The following is a 7,324-nucleotide window of genomic DNA, read 5'->3' as shown; positions in this document are numbered from 1 at the left end:
CAGACCCCCATACCCCCCCCATCCATGTACTTAGTCCCATCGATCTGTACCCAGACACAGACCCCCATACCCCCCCATCCATGTACTTAGTCCCATCGATCTGTACCCAGACACAGACCCCCATACCCCCCCCCCCATCCATGTACTTAGTCCCATCGATCTGTACACGAACACAGACCCCCATACCCCCCATCCATGTTCCTAGTCCCATCGATCTGTACCCGGACACAGACCCCCCTACCCCCCCATCCATGTACCTAGTCCCATCGATCTGTACCCAGACACACACCCCCATGCCCCCCCCATCCATGTACTTAGTCCCATCGATCTGTACCCGGACACAGACCCCCATACCCCCCCCCCATCCATGTACCTAGTCCCATCGATCTGTACCCAGACACAGACCCCCATTCCCCCCCATCCATGTACCTAGTCCCATCGATCGCACCCAGACATGGACCCCCATGACCCCCCCCCATCCATGTACCTAGTCCGATAGATCTGTACCCGGACACGGACCCACATACGCCCCCATCCATGTACCTAGTCCCATTGATCTGTACCCAGACACAGACCCCCAAACGCCCCCATCCATGTACTTAGTCCCATCGATCTGTACCCAGACACAGACCCCCATTCCCCCCCATCCATGTACCTAGTCCCATCGATCGCACCCAGACATGGACACCCATACCCCCCCATCCATGTTCCTAGTCCCATCGATCTGTACCCGGACACAGACCCCCATACCCACCATCCATGTACCTAGTCCCATCGATCTGTACCCAGACACAGACCCCCATACCCCCCCATCCATGTACTTAGTCCCATCGATCTGTACCCAGACACAGACCCCCATACCCCCCCATCCATGTACTTAGTCCCATCGATCTGTACCCGGACACAGACCCCCATACCCCCCATCCATGTACCTAGTCCCATCGATTTGTACCCAGACACAGACACCCATATCCCCCCCCAATCCATGTACCTAGTCCCATCGATCTGTACCCGGACGCAGACTCCCATACACACCCCATCCATGTACCTAGTGCCATTGATCTGTACCCGGACACAGACCCCCATACCCCCCCATCCATGTACCTAGTCCCATCGATCGCACCCAGAGATGGACCCCCATGCCCCCTATCCATGTACCTAGTCCCATCGATCTGTACCCAGACACAGACGCCCATACCCCCCCATCCATGTACCTAGTCCCATTGATCTGTACCCGGACACAGACCCCCATACCCCACCATCCATGTACCTAGTCCCATCGATCTGTACCCAGACACAGACCCCCATACCCCCCCCATCCATGTACTTAGTCCCATCGATCTGTACCCAGACACAGACCCCCATACCCCCCCATCCATGTACTTAGTCCCATCGATCTGTACCCAGACACAGACCCCCATACCCCCCCCCCCATCCATGTACTTAGTCCCATCGATCTGTACACGAACACAGACCCCCATACCCCCCATCCATGTTCCTAGTCCCATCGATCTGTACCCGGACACAGACCCCCCTACCCCCCCATCCATGTACCTAGTCCCATCGATCTGTACCCAGACACACACCCCCATGCCCCCCCCCATCCATGTACTTAGTCCCATCGATCTGTACCCGGACACAGACCCCCATACCCCCCCCCCCATCCATGTACCTAGTCCCATCGATCTGAACCCGGACACAGACCCCCATACCCCCGCATCCATGTACCTAGTCCCATCGATCTGTACCCAGACACAGACCCCCATTCCCCCCCATCCATGTACCTAGTCCCATCGATCGCACCCAGACATGGACCCCCATGCCCCCCCCCATCCATGTACCTAGTCCGATAGATCTGTACCCGGACACGGACCCACATACGCCCCCATCCATGTACCTAGTCCCATTGATCTGTACCCAGACACAGACCCCCAAACGCCCCCATCCATGTACTTAGTCCCATCGATCTGTACCCAGACACAGACCCCCATTCCCCCCCATCCATGTACCTAGTCCCATCGATCGCACCCAGACATGGACCCCCATGCCCCCCATCCATGTACCTAGTCCCATCGATCTGTACCCGGATGCAGACACCCATACACACCCCATCCATGTACTTAGTCCCATCGATCTGTACCCAGACACAGACCCCCATACCCCCCCATCCATATACCTAGTCCCATCGATCGCACCCAGACATGGACCCCCATGCCCCCCATCCATGTACCTAGTCCCATCGATCTGTACCCGGACACAGACCCCCATTCCCCCCCATCCATGTACCTAGTCCCATCGATCGCACCCAGACATGGACCCCCATACCCCCCCATCCATGTTCCTAGTCCCATCGATCTGTACCCGGACACAGACCCCCATACCCACCATCCATGTACCTAGTCCCATCGATCTGTACCCAGACACAGACCCCCATACCCCCTCATCCATGTACTTAGTCCCATCGATCTGTACCCAGACACAGACCCCCATACCCCCCCATCCATGTACTTAGTCCCATCGATCTGTACCCGGACACAGACCCCCATACCCCCCATCCATGTACCTAGTCCCATCGATTTGTACCCAGACACAGACACCCATATCCCCCCCCCCATCCATGTACCTAGTCCCATCGATCTGTACCCGGACGCAGACACCCATACACACCCCATCCATGTACCTAGTCCCATTGATCTGTACCCGGACACAGACCCCCATACCCCACCATCCATGTACCTAGTCCCATCGATCGCACCCAGACATGGACCCCCATACACCCCATCCATGTACCTAGTCCCATCGATCTGTACCCAGACACAGACCCCCATGCCCCCCATCCATGTACCTAATCCCATCGATCTGTACCCGGACGCAGACACCCATACCGCCCCCCATCCATGTACCTAGTCCCATCGATCTGTACCCAGACACAGACCCCCATACCCGCCCCCATCCATATACCTGGTCCCATCGATCTGTACCCGGACACAGACCCCCATACCCCCCCATCCGTGTACCTAGTCCCATCGATCGCACCCAGACATGGACCCCCATGCCCCCCATCCATGTACCTAATCCCATCGATCTGTACCCGGACGCAGACAACCATACCCCCCCCCATCCATGTACCTAGTCCCATCGATCTGTACCCAGACACAGACCCCCATGCCCCCCATCTATGTACCTAATCCCATCGATCTGTACCCGGACGCAGACACCCATACCCCCCCCCCATCCATGTACCTAGTCCCATCGATCTGTACCCAGACACAGACCCCCATACCCGCCCCCATCCATATACCTGGTCCCATCGATCTGTACCCGGACACAGACCCCCATACACCCCCCATCCGTGTACCTAGTCCCATCGATCGCACCCAGACATGGACCCCCATGCCCCCCATCCATGTACCTAGTCCCATCGATCTGTACCGAGACAAAGACCCCCATACCCCCCCATCCATGTACTTAGTCCCATCGATCTGTACACGGACACACACCCCCATACCCCCCATCCATGTACCTAGTCCCATCGATCTGTACCCGGACACAGACCCCCATACCCCCCCATCCATGTACCTAGTCCCATCGATCTGTACCCAGACACAGACCCCCATACCCCACCCCCCCATCCATGTACTTAGTCCCATCGATCTGTACACGGACACAGACCCCCATACCCCCCATCCATGTACCTAGTCCCATCGATCTGTACCCAGACACAGACCCCCATACCCCCCAATCCATGTACCTAGTCCCATCGATCTGTACCCAGACACAGACCCCCATACCCCCCCCCCCATCCATGTACTTAGTCCCATCGATCTGTACACGGACACAGACCACCATACCCCCCCCCATCCATGTACTTAGTCCCATTGATCTGTACCCAGACACAGACCCCCATACCCCCCCCCCATCCATGTACCTAGTCCCATCGATCTGTACCCGGACACAGACCCCCATACCCCCCCCATCCATGTACTAAGTCCCATCGATCTGTACCCGGACACAGACCCCCATACCCCCCCATCCTTGTACCTCGTCCCATCGATCTGTACCCGGACACAGACCCCGATACCCCCCCATCAATGTACCTAGTTCCATCGATCTGTACCCGGACACAGACCCCCATACACCCCAATCCATGTACCTTGTCCCATCGATCTGTACCCGGACTCAGACACCCATACCCCCCACCATCCATGCACCCAGTCCCATCAATCTGTACCCGGACACAGACCCTCATACCCCCCCATCCATGTACCTGGTCCCATCGATCTGTACCCGGACGCAGACACCCATACCCCCCCCCCCATCCATGTACCTAGTACCATCGATCTGTACCCAGACACAGACCCCGATACCCCCCCCTATCCATGTACCTAGTCCCATCGATCTGTACTCAGACACAGACCCCCATACCCCCCCATCCATGTACTTAGTCCCATCGATCTGTACCCAGACACAGACCCCCATACCCCACCCCCCCATCCATGTACTTAGTCCCATCGATCTGTACACGGACACAGACCCCCATACCCCCCATCCATGTACCTAGTCCCATCGATCTGTACCCAGACACAGACCCCCATACCCCCCAATCCATGTACCTAGTGCCATCGATCTGTACCCAGACACAGACCCCCATACCCCCCCCCATCCATGTACTTAGTCCCATCGATCTGTACACGGACACAGACCACCATACCCCCCCCATCCATGTACTTAGTCCCATTGATCTGTACCCAGACACAGACCCCCATACCCCCCCCCCATCCATGTACCTAGTCCCATCGATCTGTACCCGGACACAGACCCCCATACCCCCCCCATCCATGTACTTAGTCCCATCTATCTGTACCCGGACACAGACCCCCATACCCCCCCATCCATGTACCTCGTCCCATCGATCTGTACCCGGACACAGACCCCGATACCCCCCCATCAATGTACCTAGTTCCATCGATCTGTACCCGGACACAGACCCCCATACACCCCAATCCATGTACCTTGTCCCATCGATCTGTACCCGGACTCAGACACCCATACCCCCCACCATCCATGCACCTAGTCCCATCAATCTGTACCCGGACACAGACCCTCATACCCCCCCATCCATGTACCTGGTCCCATCGATCTGTACCCGGACAACGACCTACATACCCCCCCATCCATGTACCTAATCCCATTGATCTGTACCCAGACACAGACACCGATACCCCCCCATCCATGTACCTAGTCCCATCGATCTGTACCCGGACACTGACCCCCATACCCCCACCCCCCCATCCATGTACCTAGTCCCATAGATCTGTACCCGGACACGGACCCCCATACGCCCCCATCCATGTACCTAGTCCCATCGATCTGTACCCGGACACTGACCCCCATACCCCCACCCCCCCATCCATGTACCTAGTCCCATAGATCTGTACCCGGACACGGACCCCCATACGCCCCCATCCATGTACCTAGTCCCATCGATCTGTACCCGGACGCAGACACCCATACCCCCCCCCCCCCATCCATGTACCTAGTACCATCGATCTGTACCCAGACACAGACCCCGATACCCCCCCCCATCCATGTACCTAGTCCCATCGATCTGTACTCAGACACAGACCCCCATACCCCCCCATCCATGTACTTAGTCCCATCGATCTGTACCCGGACACAGACCCCCATACCCCCCCATCCATGTACTTAGTCCCATCGATCTGTACCCGGACACAGACCCCCAATCCCCCCCCCATCCATGTTCCTAGTCCCATCGATCTGTACCCAGACACAGACCGCCATACCCCCCCAGCCATGTAGTTAGTCCCATCGATCTGTACCCGGACACAGACCCCCATACCCCCCATCCATGTACTTAGTCCCATCGATCTGTACCCGGACACAGACCCCCATACCCCCCATCCATGTACCTAGTCCCTAGTGAAGAAGTTCCCTCTCAGGTTTATTTCACCCTTCACCATTAACCCATGACCTCTAGTTCTCTCCCCTGCTCCTTTCCTCACTTTATTTCTTTCCTTCCCCCTCCCCCTCTTTGGCTCCTCCATATCCACTCCTCTCCTGCTCTGTCCCTCTCTCACATCCCCTTTTCTTCCTCTTGCCCATCCGTCTCACCCTCTATATTGCCAGTCCTCTCTCCCTCTCCCTAACTCGGCGCTCTCTCTCTATCTTCCTCAGTTTTACCCCTGCGCATTCCTGCTACTGCTTCTCTCCCCTTTTGCTTCACCCTCTCCACCCCCCCCCCCCCCCCCCCGCCCCAGCTCCAAATTCTGCTTCTCACTCTCCGTCAGGGGCTCTCCCCCCACTCCGGATCTCCGGCCCCTGCAGGTTAAAGGCCGGCTCTGTTGTCTAATAACTTCAGTCTGGCCCTTTGAACTCTGCTTATTGAAGAATGCTGCCTCTAAATCTGCTGATTAGCTCCCCGGGGACCAATCCAGCTTGCAATGGTTCCTGTTGCAGAGAGGCGCACGTCTGTAGCGTTTCCCCTGTTGTCAGGGCACAAGGAGCACGGCTCTGTTAGTGCAAAAGTGTACCAGGGTCATACCTACCCTCCTGCTCTCACCTGTCTTCCCTTTCTGTCCTCCTCTTCTCTCCTTCCCTCCCTCCTTTCTCATCCTCTCTCCTTCCCCTTCACTCTCTCAGTCTCCCTACTTTCTCCTTTCCTCTCTGTCTGCCTGCCTCCCTCCCTCCTTCTCTCCTCACTTTCCCTTCATTCATCCTTCTTTTCCTCCCCTCCCTCTCCATTTCCACTTTCCCTCCCCTCCCTCTTGCCTTCCCCAGAATGGAGGAGACAGGGGGCTCTCCTGGTGCAAGAATAGATGATTGTAAAAGGCATCTTTCAGTGAAACGGGCCATATGACCCATCAACCTGAAATGTCGACTGCCCACCTCCCTCCGTAGATGCTGCCTGGCCGCTGAGTTCCTCTGGCAGCTCGACGATCTGCTGCAGATTCCAATGTCTTTATCTCCACCCTAAAGAGATCGCATCGATGTTCTTATGGGATCCCTCGAGTTTACCTCCCAATCTAGACCACAGTATCAGAGCACAGCATAGGAACAGGCCCTTCAGCCCATCGTGTCTGTGATGACCATTATGCCAACTTAATTTCATCTCTTCTGCCTTCACATAGCTCATATCCCTCTGTTCATCCGTTATCAAGGACCCCACCCCCACCATCCAGGGAACACACAGGAAGTGCGGATCAGGCAGCACCTATGGAAATGAATCAGCAGTCGACGTTCCTTGCTCCCTGCTCGCAGCTGCTGTTGGGAAGGAAGGACCGGACCCTTATTAACTTGTTTGTTC

Source organism: Hypanus sabinus, unplaced genomic scaffold (assembly GCF_030144855.1).
Source record: "Hypanus sabinus isolate sHypSab1 unplaced genomic scaffold, sHypSab1.hap1 scaffold_827, whole genome shotgun sequence".
NCBI lineage: Eukaryota > Metazoa > Chordata > Chondrichthyes > Myliobatiformes > Dasyatidae > Hypanus > Hypanus sabinus.
Note: the sequence above shows the minus strand (reverse complement) of the source record.